This window comes from Macaca nemestrina, chromosome 5, assembly GCF_043159975.1.
Source record: "Macaca nemestrina isolate mMacNem1 chromosome 5, mMacNem.hap1, whole genome shotgun sequence".
Classification (NCBI taxonomy): domain Eukaryota; kingdom Metazoa; phylum Chordata; class Mammalia; order Primates; family Cercopithecidae; genus Macaca; species Macaca nemestrina.
The window spans coordinates 140,354,157-140,371,727 of record NC_092129.1 but is presented as its reverse complement, the minus strand read 5'-3'; the positions used below and the strand labels follow the sequence as shown (position 1 = coordinate 140,371,727).

The following is a 17,571-nucleotide window of genomic DNA, read 5'->3' as shown; positions in this document are numbered from 1 at the left end:
GAGAAGGTACAGGACACATGTGCTCCCAGGGAGGACTCAAGCAGTCTCATTGCCTGGGGTGGGGTTTCTGTTGTTTTGTTTTGACATGGGTTACAGTTTATACCAGGCTCAAAGACTGAGGCTTGATTGAGTTGGTTTGGTTATTTGTTTCCTGGGCAACCTTCAGCCCTCCTTTTGTTTCAGTCAGCAGAATGGTGCTCAGGGGCAGAAACTGCCAGGAGTGGACACAGGAGGGAAGAGAGAAGGGCAGCCCGGGCCCTTTGGGATAGGGACCAATGACCTCGCTTACTCTAACATCCCCTGAAAGCGCCTGTGTCCAGGGCACATTTGTTTTATCCACAATCATGATCCAGAGTCATCAAGGAAAGGCCATAGTTCATTCAGTAGAATTGTTCACTGACAGCAGGAAACAGAATGCAAACATGCACATGACTGGCTCATCCTTGCAGGAAGTCCGAGAGAGAGAGGCCTACAAGTCTACACTGGTCAGTGCAATTCAAGGGGTGCAAAAGAGGGAATTGGTGTGGCCACGGGTCAGGCTGAGTTCTCCAACTGGGCGTTACTCATAACGAAGGTGGTGTTCTACTTTCTGGGATATGGTTCTCAAGCAGTTCAAGACCCCAGAAGAGGAAATGAGATGTAATTATTTAGTGGCAATCTAAAGCTTAATTGTATGCAGCAGAATATCACTTCACCTGGTATTGCCATCTAAAAAAGTTAGAAAGGGTGGCCTCTGTTAGCTAGAGTCATTTCAGTTCCTCTATAATACCAGATAAAGTGATACTCTACTTCTTTTTCTGTTTCAAGAGGGTACCCAGCTCTCCAATTCCAGAAAATTAGCAGTAACTCTGTCCATATTTACCATTTTCTTACTTTTAGTTACAGCCTTTCCTGCTTAAATGACATTCCCCTTTAAGGAACTGGGGACACACTGCCTGGAAGGGCTGTCCCAGGAAATCGGGTCTGGAGTGACCTCTGTGGCCACATGTGCCACCTGATCCGATGGGCACATGGGCCTTCCCTGGTAGAAGCTCCTGACTCCCTCAGAGCTCATGCCAGCCTCACAGACATGGAAAAACAAAAAATGAGGCCAAGCTAACCCTGACAGTTTGTGGGGGACACTCTCGTACCCATTATTTCTCTGTGAGGCAGGCCCAGCAGGAGGTTTTATCTCCATCTTGAGATAAACTATGGAAGCTCCGAGGGAGGAAGAGAGATTTCCAAAGGATCACACATCCTGGTAGAAGCCAACTCAAGGGAGATGAGAATCAAAGGCTCCCAGTCCCAGGCCAAAGAGCCTCCGAAGACCACAAACCACTGCTACTAGAACGAGGCCAGAGCCTCCACATGGCTTGAGTGTTGTCCAAAAATACAAACAAGAAGGCATCACTGAAGTGCAAAGAAACAAACTCCTATTTGTTTCTATTTCATCCATAAAAATGTCACAGCTTTCTCTGAATAGCTCTCATGTTGTCCTCCTTTTTCTCTGCACTCTTGGCCTCCTGGACCTGAACCAAATCTCTCCCTCTCCTCTTAGTTCCGTGAACACAGATTATCTCCCTCTTCACGGGACAGTCACAGGAAATCTAAACATTTTCAGATGGGGTTCTTTTAAGCCCACTTCCCTTGTCCTCCACCCACCCCCCACCCTGTTGCTGTGTATTCAGGAAATGCAAACCCAATATAAAGATAACCCGGACCAAACAGAAAAAGAGATGTGCCCTGTGACCTGGTTGAGCAAATGACTTCCCCTCCCTGCACCTCAGACTCAGCTTCTGCAGAATAAAGTTGGACCTGAGGAGCCCCAAGCCTCTGTTGGACGAACCTCCTGAGACCCTGCCTGGCCTGTCCAGGACACTGAACAATCTTGGGCCAGGATATTAAGATAGTAGGGTTTCCCACCAATGACACCTGATCCCTAAGGATTTGAGCCTTTCAGGGAAACAGTGCTAGAAGTCAGGATATATGGATTTCAGTCTCAGTTCTGCCATATTTTGGGAAAGGGAAGAGAGTGAGCAGGGGTAGGAATTAGAGTGAACTCAAGCTCTAGATATATATATATATATTTTTTTCTTTTCTTTTTTTTTTTTGTGAGACAGAGTCTCGCTCTGTCTCCTAGGCTGGAGTGCAGTGGTGTGATCTCAGCTCACTGCGACCTCTGCCTCCTGGGTTCAAGCAATTCTCCTGCCTCAGCTTTCTGAGTAGCTGGGATTACAGGTATGTACCACCACGCCCGGTTAATTTTTTTTTTTTGTATTTTAGTAGAGACATGGTTTTGCCATATTGGCCAGGCTGGTCTCAAACTCCTGATCTCATGATCTGCCTGCTTCAGACTCCCAAAGTGCTGGGATTACAGGTGTGAGCCACGGCGCCCGGTCTTAATGTTGTAATTTAAAAAAATAGAATAATGGATATGACTGGCATAATAAATACTGAAATATTTTTAGAAGGGTTCCACCCAACAGTGAGAAGGGGCTGATAGCCAATCTCCAGGGCAGCATGTGAAGATTTGATGTAGAGCACATTTCCACCACTTTTATGTGGCTCTTTAAGCACAGAGCTCTTGGCCTGGGGCACCTCCTGCCTCTATACTCGCAATAACCCTGGCACCCCAAACTCCTCAGATAATGTGTCCCCTGGCTTCCTGGTCCTGAAAAGGGTCTCCATCTGCATCTAGGACAATCCCTTGTTGCACTGTACAGAGCTAGCCAACAACAGAACTCAACCTGAGGTGTCATCTGATGAAGAATGTTTAATCTACCAGGTAAGCTCTCCATGGGCAAGGTCAGTTAGATGGTGTTAGTAATCAATCTTGGTTCACAGGTCTGAGTAACCAGAATACAGAAGGGGCAGGAAGGATGAATCATGATCAGGACAGAGGCTGTTAACAGACTTTGAGGTTTGCTGCGGGGGACAAGGGGTGGGGTAGGGCTGGGCATTTAACTCCAGGCAAACAGGCTTGGCCACTCGGCTGGGTTGGAAATGCCCAATCATCTTGGGAGACTGGGATAACAAAGAAGCCCCCTCTCTAACTCTAACAATGTCCCTGCTTAGTCCCCCTAGAAACCTTCACCCTTCTAAATATTTGAGCAATGCTTGGAAAGAGATAAGAGGTGAACTTCAAATAATGTTTTGGTGCTCCCAAGAGGCTGAACTTTTAAAGTTGCCAATCCCTGTTTTACAGAAGTGAGGTGGTAGCCCAGATGAGCTGAAGCATTAGTCAAAGAGACAGAAGCCATGTGGAAACCCATTCAAGACCTCCATGCTCATCAGCTACGAGTCGTCAAACACACTTGGGAAACCTGTTGTCAAATGTCAGCTGCAGGACTTCTGAGCGCTTTTGATAATGGGAGATGGCGCTCCAAGAGGGAACACAAGGCCATCTGTGGGGCTTTCTAAACCCCAGTTCCTACCACTTCTACACCCAGGATGCATGAGGCTCCTTCTCCAGCAGCTCACCTTGGCTGCCCCATAAGACCAGCTCAAATCATCATCCAGCCTCATCCAGGAAGCCCTCCCTGACCATTCAAGGGCACCGTGCTTTTCCCTCTTGGATATCCACTCTGAGTACCTAACGATCTTATGACGATGTTTTAGACTTTATGCATTTTTTTGGTTATAAAGTCCTCTTGCGATTAACGGACTTTAATTTTAGAGTAGTTTTAGATTCACAGCAACTTTATGCATTCTTTTATAGTACTTGCCCACTGTACAAAGCCCAGAGTCACTATAAATAGCAGGCTTTGAAAAAAGACTTGTTGCCTGATAGATATCAAATCAGGAAACAACACATGTCTAGGTGTAATATAAAGGCATTTATTAGAAGAGGGCGTTAAAAGTGAAGTCTCATGCCAGGTATAAGAATAGAGCTAAAGGACATTGACGACCCTTCTCCCCCAGCCCCACCACTGCTGAAAATGCGTCCTCAGAGTAGTAATGCAATCCCTTGATCTGGGGGCCCTGCAAGGGGAACCTCCACAGTGAATCCACACAGCCCCAGCCCCACCGCGGTACCAGGACACAGGGCACAGCTCAGCAGGAAGGCCAAGATCTGGAGTCTAGAGGTCTAGGCCCCATTTTCAGAACCCCTGGTTTACATCTTCCACAAACACTGGCCAGACCAGTGCGTTCTATCTTCCCTCAGATTATTTTTAAAAACACTGCAGTTCAAAGAACATCATAGCGAGGCAGGGATTCCCACACTTACATTAGATTTCTGCCTCCATTTTCACCCTATTTTATAAACCGGCTTTGTCAATTTAAAAGCATCACCAGCAAGAGCACTGGCCTTGAAGTGGTCTGTTCTCAGTCATAGTTATATGAACCACCACTGACCAAGTGCTGATGATGTCCAAGCTCTGTGTTACAAGCTCTACAGGCATCGTTTCATTAAGTCCTTGAACAGCTCTATCCACTGTCCCCATGTGACCAATGAAGAAACGGAAGCTTAGAGAGATTCAGTAATTAAGTGGCAGAGCTAGGTTCAAACTCAGCTCTTTCTCCCTGCCCCTCAAAGCCCAAAAGCCAAACCACTGGCTCTGTAGACTCCCCTCCAATGAAAGGCACACCACCATGAAAAAGAAAAACCAGTCGCAGGAAGGATGGGGAGAGGGGAAAAGGAAGAAGAGGCAGAGGGAAGCGAAGAAGGTGAGAAGAAGGAGAGAGTAGCATAAGGAGGAAAGGAAGCCAGGGTCTGGATGAGAAGCCCATGGGATCTGGCTTCAGGTTCAGAAGACTTTCTGAAGAATGGGAATGAAGCAGGAGAGCTGTTGGTGACTGCCAGACAAACCACAAAATATGCAGAAGCCATTTCCTCCCTCAAGGAAGATAAACAATAGATTCATAAACAAAGTATACAAAGCTGTTCAGCTAGTTAAAACATTTTCGTAGCAACTCATATTCTTTGTGAGACTAAAGTTTGTCCTCGCCAATGGTCAACAGTTACCTTGGGGAGAGGGAAGGTGGGGAGAGAGAAGAGGAGTGGGACATATTCTCTCCCAGCCTTTCACCTGCTAGGCCTATGACTATACCCCCTCTGAGCTTCAGGTCACTCTTCTGTGAAGAAATAGAAATTCCTGCCCAACAGGACTATTGTGGAGAAGAAAAAGATATAGTTTTGGCAAGATGGCAGACCAGATACCTTACCTGCCCCTCCTAATGGAAAGAACTAATATGCTGGATACAATTTTAGATATGAAGACTGAATACACATTGCTGAGATAGTACAAACGAAAAGACCAAAACAAACCCAAAGCAGGAACCTTGGGAGGTGAGCTGGCATCAAAGCTGGCTTTTGCCCTGAGGGTTTCTGCTGAAACCTGGAGATTCTAAGTTTCCCAATGACAGCAGCACAGGGTTAACAGCCTAGGGAGACCCCTCCACAAAGTTGGGACTTCAAATGGCCCCACTCCACAAAATTCATTCGACTTGGTGAATGAGAAATAAATGCACAACACAGAAAGACTGCAAGAAAACTGGACCTTGGGCTGAGCAGGGAATGGGGGGAAAAACTCTCTCCTGAAAATGTGTAACCATAGCTGGACTTCACATAGGTTTGTAGCCTGAAGTATATTACTTGGGTAGCCAGAAAAGCCTTAACTAGAAAATTAATTTAAAGTGATTTTTATTGGTAGTGCCCACCAGACAACTAGCAGAAGTTAACGCAAATCCTCTCTGGCAAAGACAACTCAACCCACACCTCAGATAATTCCCAAAGATAAAGTGCCAAGAAAAAATGAGCAATTCACAGGAAATAAGGCATTACGAACACCAGCCAGCAGAAACAGCAAGTGGCAGAACCAGACCTACAAAGACTTCAGATTTGGGAATTACAAGACACAAAATTATAAAATTTCTAAATACCAAATTTAATATTTTAAAGAAATAAACATCTTCAAATATGAGCAAGAAATGAGAGACCACAAAAATCACCAAACAGAACTTCTAGAAATGACAAATAAAGAAAGCAAAAAGAAAAAAATCCAATGAATGGGTTAAACAGCCTTTAACACACATAATATATTAGTTAAATAGAAGATAGTTTTTTTTGTTTTTTGAGACAAAATCTGGCTCTGTCGCCCAGGCTGGAGTGCAGTGGTGTGATCTCAGCTCACAGCAACCTCCACCTCCAGGGTTCAAGTGATTCTTGTGCCTCAGCCTCCAGAGTAGCTGGGATTACAGGTGCACGCCACCACACCAGGCTAATTTTTGTAATTTTAGTAGAGATGGGGTTTCACCATGTTGGCCAGGCTGGTCTTGAACTTCTGATTTCAGGTGATCCACCTGCCTCGGCCTCCCAAAGTGCTGGGATTACAGGCATGACCCATTCCCCCAGCCAGAAGATAGATTTGAATAAATTATTCAGAGTTCAGCACAGAGAGACGAAGAGATGAAAAGTGTAAAATAGGTTTGAGGGCGGTGACTCACGCCTGTAATGCCAGCACTTTGGGAGGCTGAAGTGGGTGGATCACTGGAGGTCACGAGTTTGATACCAGCCTGGCCAACAGGGTAAAACCCCATTTCTACTTAAAATACAAAAATTGGTCGGGCACAGCGTCTCATGCCTGTAATTCCAGCACTTTGAGAGGCCGAGATGGGCGGATCACATGAGGTCAGGAATTTGAGACCAGCCTGGCCAACATGGTGAAATCCCATCTCTACTAAAAATACAAAAACTAGCCAGGCATGATAGTGAACGCCTGTAGTTCCAGCTACTTGGGAGGCTGAGGCAGGAGAATTGCTTGAGCCCAGGAGGTGCAGATTGCAGTAAGCCGAGACTGTGCCACTGCACCTCAGACTGGGAGAGAGAGAGATTCTGTCTCAAAAACAAAACAAAACAAACAAGTAAACAAACAAAAAAAGTTAAGGTAGCTACTTGGGAGCCTGAGGTGAGAGTATCACTTAAGCCCAGGAGTTTGAAGCTAGCCTGGGCAACAGAGCAAGACCCTGTCTCTAAAACTATCTATCTGTCTGTCTGTCTGTCTATCTATCTATCTATCAATCAATCAATCATCTATCCAGGTAGTTAGCTGGGTAACCCCAGAAATAACAGACATAGTGTGTGTAAATTCCAAATAAGAAGATGGAAAATGGAATGAGGGGGGAAAATACCTCAACCTAAAAGAAAGAGCAGAAAAAATTAAATGTATATAAAGATGGTAGAAATAAATCCCAATTCATCAATAAAATACACCAGTTCTAAACATCTATGCACCAAACAGCATTGCCTCAAAACATATAAAGCAAAAATTTCAGCATTGCCAAGGAGCAACTGACAAATCCAGTGGGAGGCTTTAACTAAAAACCTCTCTCAATAATTGATAGATAATCAGACAAAATCAGAAAAGGATATACTATAGATGATTTGAGCTGCACAAGAAACTAACTTGTTTTTCAATGATGGTATATAGAAAACTATATCCAATATTTGAAGATTTTTTTCAAGCACTTATGGGACATCTAAGAAAAAAGTTGCAGAGATAAAAATGTAAACAAGGAGCACACGGAAGTAGTTCGATGCATATTTCAAACTCTCTCTAAGAATCTAAACCTATTTTGTCTTTAAAGACAGAGACCCTGTCTTTCTTCTTCACTGAGATATCTCCAGAGTCTAGCACAGTGCCTGTCACAAAGGAGGCTGTAAATAGCCACTGAAGAATGAATGGTGAATGAATGATTCTCTACTGAAGATGGTGCAGGTTGAATGAGCAACCAGCAAGGCAGACACTGGAGATAACTAAAGCCCTTTTCAGGATGGAGGGGATGAGAGGACAAGGTGACTGGCACCAGTCCCTAGGGAGAATTTATACCAAAAAAGGAAAGATGGAGTCATGACAGCCAAATCTTCAAATCTTCAAACAGAATGAGAGAGGCATGTGGAAGAGTCTTTGAAAGCCAAGTCTTTGTGGTTCCTAATGGCAGAGCAGAGGCCAGCAGACAGAACTTTCTAACAACTGTCCAACACTGGCTGGAAACTGGCCTGACTGATTGTCTAAGGCCCCTTACGACTCTGAGTGGGACGGAAGTCCGTGTGGCAGGTACTGGGACTCTCAGGTCGTGGACTGAGTAGTCTTTCTCATTCTATCCTGTCTCAGAGATTTTTTCATTCAAAATTCCCTGGATACCCCATCCTGAAAGACCCTGTCCAAGGTCCCAGATTCAGGAAGTGGTGGAAGAATAAGAAGAGCTGTATTCTAGACACTCAGCTCAGTCCTTTCTGCTCCATATTGGGCTCTCCTTTAACCAAAATGAGCACGCTTTAACCTGTAAGGCTGACACACACTTTCTAAGTCTACCCTCATCCCAGGAAACCTCATTCTTCTAGCACACAGCAAGGGATTACAAACGCATACAGAATGTACTAAAATGAAAATTCCTTAGCCTTCCAGAAGAAGGAAAGTGAGCTTACCTTGACCTCCACAGATGGCTGAGTTGGGGGCCTGGTTCTGGGGGCTTCTCCTGCGGTCGGCCAGTCATGCTGCTTTCATGCTGCTGGACAGGCGGGAAGAGGAGGCCTGGTCCTATGGGGAAAGGAAGAAGGAAAGGTCATTTCCTCATCATTTGCTCCTAGCTCTCCATCACCATCCTACAGAAGACACTACCAGAAATCCCAGGGAAATTCCTGAGGCTGTCCTCACCCACTCTTAGGTAACAAGAAAGCAGACAGGCATGCATTCAACAAACATTTCCAAAAGTCTGCAATGTGCCAGGCGGGGCACTGAGGAATGAGGCCATGGAGATGAACTGCATGGAGTCTCTGCACTTAGGAAACAGTCAGAAAGAGAGACAGAGAGAGAAAGAGAGAGAGAGAGAGAGACAGAGAGAGACCTGAGTCTCATTATAACATCATTTGCTAAGTGCTGCGATTCCCCAAATCCATTCAACAGCTGACTTTCCTTATGGGGGAGCGACAGCAGCTTACAGGTGCCTTGGCATAGAGCTTCTCAAGTTATTTGTCATGAATAAACAGTTTTTCTTTTTTTTTTTTCCCCTGAGACAGAGTCTCACTCTGTCGCCCAGGCTGGAGTGCAATGGCGCGATCTCGGCTCTCTGCAACCTCTGCCTCCCAGGTTCAAGCAATTCTCATGCCTCAGCCTCCCAAGTAGCTGGGATTACAGGTGCCCACCACCATACCTGGCTAATTTTTGTATTTTTAGTAGAGACGGGGCTTCACCATATTGGCCAGGCTGGTCTTGAACTCCTGACCTCACGATCTGCCCACCTCGGCCTTCCAAACTGCTGAGACTACAGGTGTGAGCCACCGCGCCCAACCGAAGGACCAGTTTTTAAAAAAATTTCCACACCATTACAGATGACTACTTTAATAAAATACAGTAAAAATGAACTGCTAGAAAAAGGAAATGAAAAGATACCAATACAGGCCGGGCGCGGTGGCTCAAGCCTGTAATCCCAGCACTTTGGGAGGCCGAGGCGGGCGGATCACACGGTCAGGAGATCGAGACCACAGTGAAACCCCGTCTCTACTAAAAATACAAAAAAAATTAGCCGGGCGCGGTGACGGGCGCCTGTAGTCCCAGCTACTCAGGAGGCTGAGGCAGGAGAATGGCGGGAACCCGGGAGGCGGAGCTTGCAGTGAGCCGAGATCGCGCCACTGCACTCCAGCCTGGGCAACAGCGTGAGACTCCGTCTCAAAAAAAAAAAAAAAAAAAAAAAAGATACCAATACAAAGTGCAAGCTCACTTTTAAGTTCTCTGATTCAACAGATTATTCCGTCAAATCGGCATGAAAGTTACTAAGCACCAACTCTCAGTTTGTGAACTTATCTCACGGACTGCTAAAGAGTTTGCAGAGGAGGGCCGGGCGCGGTGGCTCAAGCCTGTAATCCCAGCACTTTGGGAGGCCGAGACGGGCGGATCACGAGGTCAGGAGATCGAGACCATCCTGGCAAACACGGTGAAACCCCGTCTCTATTAAATACAAAAAACTAGCCGGGCGAGGTGGCGGGCGCCTGTAGTCCCAGCTACTTGGGAGGCTGAGGCCGGAGAATGGAGTGAACCCGGGAGGCGGAGCTTGCAGTGAGCTGAGATCCGGCCACTGCACTCCAGCCTGGGTGACAGAGCGAGACTCCGCCTCAAAAAAAAAAAAAAAAAAAGAGTTTGCAGAGAGCACCACTCCTGAGCCACAGCTGAGTAGTAGCATTGCGATGGTAGAGACCTCCACGTTGCACACCTTCCCTAAGATGTCTAGCTGATATCTTGGTTCAGAGAGGGAGGCTAGAAAGAGAAATGATTTCAAATTCACTCTCTGGACTATAAAAAGTTAGTTCAGAGAGTCTCTCTTTGGGAAGGAGAACCACAGCAGGAGCTTTGGGAAAGTGTGGCTCCATGCTGTCTGGAGATAGGTGGTGGCACCCACCTGCTGTGTTCAGGTAACAAAGTGTGAGGCTCACGGAAAGCTGTTCCTGGAGCCCTGTCTGCCTCCACCCTGAACTTCCCAACCCTAACTATGGCAACCCCACCCGAAGCTCCCTCCCTGAATGAGAAGAACAAAGAGTCATCTATTAAAATGGACTGGGACATTTCAGAAAATAAATCATTTTCAAAATGTCAAAAGGGCTGCTGGTATGCATTCCTACTATTTAATGCTATAAAATGATTTTTTTTTTTAAATGAGAAATCCTTTGTCTGTGACAGCCAGCTCCAAAAAAAAAACCTTTAACTGCCTATTTCCTTAATACTTGAGGGAGGCATTACAAGTCATTTTCACCCATTTGAATGTTTAAGAGAAAGTGCTCATTCTTCTAAATTCACTGCTTTTAAGTAGTTTTTATTTTAAGCTTTAGAAGAAGATAACTCTGCAGAAGAAAACTTCCTTTTTCAAAGCCTTTTTTTTTTTTTAAATGCAAACACACATACACTCTCACTCCCTGCTTCAAATGTTAAATCATCTGCAATTTTGGAGTTTGTTGCTTATGAAATTCTAGCGATAAGCACATCACAAACATTCCTATAGCAACAGAGTGTTTTTGAAGCAACATCTGTAATGTTACAAAGATTGTATATCATTATCTCTGAATGTTGGCGAAGGGAAGGTTATGGGGAATAACTGTTTATGTACAAATAAGTCAGTACAGTAACTGGCAACCTGAATAGCAGACCTTACCGAGGAGCTAAGCATGGCACGGGTGGGAAGCAGGAATGCACTTCATTCTGTTTCTATGAATAAATTCACCATCCTTATCCTCTATGTGTGAAAATAACTCTCTAGGGTCCTCTCTGCAACAGCATGAGCTCTTGGAACTGCTTGTCTTATGGGCAAGAGTTTGTCTTAGACAACCATATGGTCAACTTTTATTAGCCATCTACTATATGTCAGGCATGGAGCTAGACTCAGAGCTTCTAAAGATAGGTTCTTCTTCAAAGAGGCTCAAGAGAGACATATAAACAGATAATTACAATTCCCTAAGAAGAGATTATTGACTGGAGTTAAGGGAAAGGAAATGAAATTAACTAGCTCAATCCATTCGTCCAACTATCCATTCACCCATCCAATGTTGGCTGGTGCCTAGCATGTACTAGGCAAATGCAAGGCACTCGGCATACGAGAGCTGAGTGAGACCAATGTGTTCCCTACTTTCATGGAGCTTACAATCAAGTGGAAGAAGGAAACCAACATTAACAAATTAGATATAACTATAATAGTGGTCCCCCTAAAGAAGCATAGCTAATGCATAATAGCATATGCCAGAAGGTGGACTAGCATGGACATGGGGCAGAAGTGCTTTCTTAAGGAATTAGTCTTTAATATGAACCCTAAGAATAAATTACTGAAGCAAAGTAGAGAGGAAAGCAGGGGAAAGACAGAGAGCAAAGGTGCTGCTGGTCCCCAGAGTAGCCTGTGCAAAGGTCCTGTGACACGACAGAGCATGGTGTACTCTAACTCGGAGAGAAGGCTCTTAATCAGGATTGCACTGTTTCTTAACTTCACACTGTGCTCCAACCACTGCGGCATTCAAGACAGGCATTAAAGATGTACAGATTTGGCTGCGTACAGTGGGTCACACCTGTAATCCCAGCATTTTGGAAGGCCAAGGTGGGTGGATCGCTTGAGCCCAGGAGTTCGAGACAAAACCTGGGCAACATGGCGAAACCCTGTCTCTACAAAAAAATACAAACATTAGCCAGGTGTGGTGGCTTGTGTTTGTAGTCCCAGCTACTTGGGAGGCTAAGGTGGGAGGACCACTTGAACCTGGGAGGTGGAGGCTGCAGTGAGCCGAGATCATGCCACTGCACTCCAGTCTGGGTGACAGAGCGAGACTCTGTCTCAAAAAAAGAAAAAAAAAAAAAAGTTGTACGGGTTTTTCCCAAAAGCACCCAAGAAGTTTTCTAGGGCAAATTAGGAACATACTGTGCCTAACTGCTAAATTCTTCCTCTTCCCAAACTGGCATGAGACATCCAAAATAGGGGCACCCTTGCCCTCCCTCCCAACGTATGATAAGTTTTAAGATTCTTATCTACTCGTTTTCTGCAACAGTGGTAAATTCAGTCTGGTCGGTGGCAAAATTAGGTGGCCAATGCTGACATAGGGATGTGGATAAGCATTCTATTAAAATTATTGCTGGAGAAGCCTCACGGGGGGGTGTTACTTTCTAAGGAAGGTCATGCAATTTCATGCATAGCGTGTGAGCTTTGGAGCTAAGGAGACCTGGGTTCTGCCCTAGGTCTGGCCCTGCCCCTCACAAGCCGTATGGCCTTGTTCCACTTCTGTGAAATGAGGTTAGCAGTGTCTTCCTTGCTGATCAGGGAGATCAGTGAGAGCATAGGTCCCTCACTGAGCATGCTGCCCCTGCTCCCAATGGGCCCTGGATAAGTGGCAGCTGTTGCTAGCACTATGCCCAGTGAGTGGGGATAGTCATGCCCCTCCCTCTATGTGAATATCCACAAGAATCCACAAGGATTTCCCAGCCAGTGCTGATGCTGCAGGGCAGCTTTGCAAGGGCTCAGAGTCAGCTGTCACTGACCAGGGGTCTTGATGACTTGCTGTTTCTTGGTGTGTGCCTTCAAAGTCCCCAATCACTGTGCTGAGCGATCCCAGAACAATCCAGATACCTGGCCCCCACCCCTTAGAAGTCAGTAGAACCTCCCAAGCTGAGACAATGAAAAAACTCTCCAGAAATTGCCAAGTGTCTCTTGCAAAATCAGTCCCAGTTGAGAACTACCACTCTACTGTGTACAGAAAGGCCTACCCACAGCAAGGATTATTCAGCTCACAAAACCAGGGTGCTTACAGATAGCTCCTCCCAGGAGCTCAGGGCCTGAAGCCAACATACCTGGGTTCTAGTTCTAATTCCAGCTCCACCATAATGATTGGGGTCCTCTTGGACAAGCAGCCGAATCCCAGATGGCAGGGGAGGTGGAACAGCTACTATATCCCAAAGGCCAAAAAGGCCAAAGAACAACTACTATATCCCATTCAGACCAGGCATGTTGCTAGGACTTCCCAGACAGTGCCTCTAGTATTTACAACCATCCTGCTGAGGTGCTGTAGGGATCACCATTCTACAAGGGAGGAAGGGAAGGTCTGATGCCTTGCCCAAGGTCACAGAACTGAGTGGTGGAGCCAGAGCTTTAAGGGCCAAATCCCATCCTCTTTACCCCATCACCCTACCTCCTTACAGGGGTAGAAATCTTATCTCCTTCCCATATGACCAGTAAAGAGGCAGCCCTGGAGGGTTCTGTGACTTTCCAAGGACCTGTCACATTCATCATGCCACCCAGCAAGGCCAGAATCTTCCCACAGCCCCACACTGCTATCAGAATCTCAGTTTCCCTTCTGTGCAATGGGGGTGACAAATGCCACGTCACACGCCACACTGCTGTTGGAGTTAAGGGAGAGTGAAGATGAGGAGTCTTAGGGAAGGAAGAAATTAATATGCAGAAACAAACATTTTAAATGAGTATCTAAAAGCCCAAATCAAAGAGGGGTTCTCTGCAGCCACAAGGCTGTTGAAAAGAAAAGAACAGCTCATGTCTACCAGACCGGGGACGGGGTTTTCAGCCAGGGGAAGGGAGGGACACAGGATATAAACTATGAAGCAGGACCAAATGAAGTGTGAAGAATTCCCTCCATGCCACCCACAATTCATTAGAAATTGGCGCAGATTTTAAAAAGAAGAAAATGGAGCAGGGGGAGGGGGATGGAGGAAAATGGGGAGGAAGAGGAATTAAACGTGAGACAGGCTCCACAGAGCATCTGAGAAACAGCGCAGAGAGGAATCACTGCAAAGAGATCCCAGGCTCCAGTCACCTAGGGACCCACCGTTCTGTCAAATGAGTTCTATGTGGAGATGCTAGGAGATGTAATTTTCAAGTGAGGCCCAGAAACTTTTCAGATATGAGGAAAACTCCCATTCTCTCTCCAAACATCTCTCCTTTTTTTGACAGAGTCTCACTCACTCTGTCGCCCAGGCTGCAGTGCAGTGGCACGATCTCGGTTCACTGCAACCTCTGTCTCCCAGGTTCAAGATTCTCCTGCCCTAGCCTCTTGAGTAGCTGGGATTACAGGCGTGTGCCACCATGCCCGGCTAAGAGGAGAGAGAGAGGAGGTTTTGCCATATTGGCCAGGCTGGTCTCGAACTCCTGACCTCAAATGATCCACTTGCCTCAGCCTCCCAAAGTGCTGGGATTACAGGTGTGAGCCACCACGCCTGGCCAATCTCTCCCTTCTTTTGATGCCCTTCTTCTCTCTCCATGGAGGCTGAGTAAATAATTTTCACACACTGGAGGAAGGTGATCCTGCCCAGACCATGATCACTTAATCAGGCCCTCGTGTATCTGCTCATTCCAGAGCACAGAAGCTTGGGCCTTTCACACCAATATCAGAGCAGCTCAAACACTGACAGCATATAAGGTGGACTCACCACAGGCCAACATGGCTGACAGGCTACCATCTGCTCCCCAACCTCAGGCTGCCCACCCTCCTTGCTCACAGCTCCAACCAGCGTGTCTTTCAAGTCCTCAGACACACCAAGCTCTTTTCTACCCCCCGGGCCTTTGCATGTGCCAGTCCCTCTGCCTGGGATGCAGCTCTCCCCTCATTAGCATCTAATCGTCTGTCAGGCTGTAGCTTCGGGAAGGTGTCTCCAACCCTTTGAAATTTAATGGGGCAACAGCATTTATCAGAGTTGTAATTACTCAATTATGTGATTAATGAGTTGGTCTCCCCAGTCAGACCATTAGCTCTATCAGGGCATGGGTTGTGTCTAATGGCCTGGCACAGCGGCCAGTCCTGATTGCACATCAGAATCACCTGGAGCTTTAGAAACCTGGGATGCCTGGGTTCCACGTGGGCTCTTGTTGAACACCTTGTTAAACAAGAGCGTGTAAAGCTTGCCAGGTGGCTGTGATATGTGGCCAAGGCTGAGACCAACGACTTGAAGAAGAGGACCTTGGCTTATGTCCTAGAACAATTTTGAAGCGGTGCAGGCAGTTATACTAACGGTAGGACCTTGCTCCCTTTGCTTGCGTATACAATGTATCACTTAAATGTGTTCCACCTAGAGATTAATTTTGAGGAAATTCCAGAAGAAGAAAACAAAACCCTCATTGTTAAAGAGGAATACTATTCCTTTCATTAAGTGCTCCCCCACACGGCCTCCTCCCCGACACTCCTCTTTCCCCTTACCCGGGTTTATCACCTTCATCCTAAGGGCCACAGGATTAACTTGATGTGTTTCTGAAACACACTTAAATATTTGGAGTAAAATCCTTTAATTTTTAGTTAAAACAGGCCCAGCTATATTACACAGTAGAATATAAAATTCCACATTAAACTTTATTAAAACAGGAGAGTTCAAGGCCATTTCATGTTGGAACGGGCCCTCCAGGCCAGCCTCAGGTGGACAGGTAGAGGTGTTTGCAGAAACTCACCCAGGGGACACCAGGGGGTGGGTCATCTGTGCTGATCCGGCTTTCCCAGGACAAGTCAATGGCAAACTGTTCTTCTCTACGCAGTTGTGCTTACTAAAGGGGAGAGGGTAAGGGGTGTGTGTGTGTGTGTGTGTGGGTGTGTGTGTGTGGGGGGGTGTGGGTGTGTGTGTGTATATATATAAAAGATCCAATCGCTATTACAACAGCACACAAAGTAACAATTCCAATTCCCTGATGAGCTGCCCCAGCCCAACAAAGGCACTGCTGCAGGGAGTCCCAGGACATGGGAGCAGGAGACTCTGACTGAACTCACCGAAAGAGAAGCTCTCATCAAAGCCGTGGTTCTCCAACATTTGGGTCCACACGAACCATCCTGGGAACTTGTGAAGAACGAAGATTCCCTTCACACCCACCAGGTTGGCCATAACCAAAAAAACCAAATCACAAGTGTTGACCTGCAAGTGGAGACACTGGCACCCTATGCATTGCCAGTAGGGATGGAAAATGGTGTAGCCACTGTGGAGGGCAGTTCAGGCGGTTTCTCAACACATTTAAACATGGAATTACCATATGACCCAGGAATTCTGCTTCTAGGTATATAACCCACATCACTGAAAACGGGTACTCCAACAGAAACTTGCACACAAATGTTCCCAGAAACATTATTCACAGAGCCAAAAAGGTGGAAAGAACCCAAATGTCCATCAACTGATGAGTGGATAAACAAACGTGTTTATCCATTATATTCCAAACTCATCCATTATATTCATACAATGGAATATTATTCACCAATAAAAAGGAATTAAACACTAATACATGCAATGACATGGATGAACCTCAAAAACAGGGTGTTAAGTGAAAGACGTCAAACACAAAAGGTCACATACTATATGGTTCCTTTTATCTGGAACATCCAGAATAAGCCGATGCATGGAAACAGAAAGCAGGTTAGTGGTTGCAAGGGGCTGGGGAGGGGAGAATGGTGAGTGGGTACAGGGTTTCCTTCTGGGATGACAAAAATGCCTTGGAACTAGACAGAGGTGAGGTTGCCCAACATTGTGAATGCAGGAAATGCCAATGACTTGTATACTTTAAAATGGCCGTGCCACCATAAAGAAAAACAAGATCATGTCTTTTGCGGGAACATGGGTGGAGCTGGAGACCACTGTCCTCAGCAAACTAACGCAGTAATAGAAGACCAAACATCCCATGTTCTTACTTATAAGTGGGAGCTAAATGATGAGAACTTATGAACACAAAGAAGGAAACACAACAGACACTGGATCTACTTGAGTGGGCAGGGCGGGAGGAGGGAGAGGAGCAGAAAAATTACAATTGGGTACCGGGCTTAATTCCTGGGTGATGAAATAACCTGTATAACAAACTCCCGTGACATAAGTTTACCTCTGTAACAAACCTTCACATGTATCTCCGAACATAAAATAAAAGCTAAAAATTTTTTACATGAAAAAAAAATGACCGATGGTTAATTTTATGTTAGGTGAATTTTGCCTCATACATATTTTTTCTTTTTTTAAAAAAAGCTTCCTGAGCCCTACCATTAGAGACTTTAACTCATTAGGTCTGGGCTGGGCCCAGGGACCTATTTTTTAAAAGAACATCCTGGGTGACTCTGAGATGGGTGGTCCCCAAACACAGCCTACAATGCAGGGCCGATTTGTG

At 45.9% G+C, this 17,571-nt stretch overlaps 1 protein-coding gene across 13 annotated transcripts in view; it reads right to left on the bottom strand.

Moving 5' to 3' along the window:
* The window catches only part of LOC105489605 (transcriptional regulating factor 1), a 230,004-nt gene that overhangs the window by 65,771 nt on the left and 146,662 nt on the right, over window positions 1-17,571 (bottom strand). For all 13 annotated transcript variants that reach the window (XM_011754526.2, XM_011754527.3, XM_011754532.2 and 10 more), the window contains one exon: window positions 8,408-8,519. The gene's annotated coding sequence lies outside the window, so the exon portion shown is untranslated. The remainder of the gene's footprint in view (window positions 1-8,407; window positions 8,520-17,571) is intronic.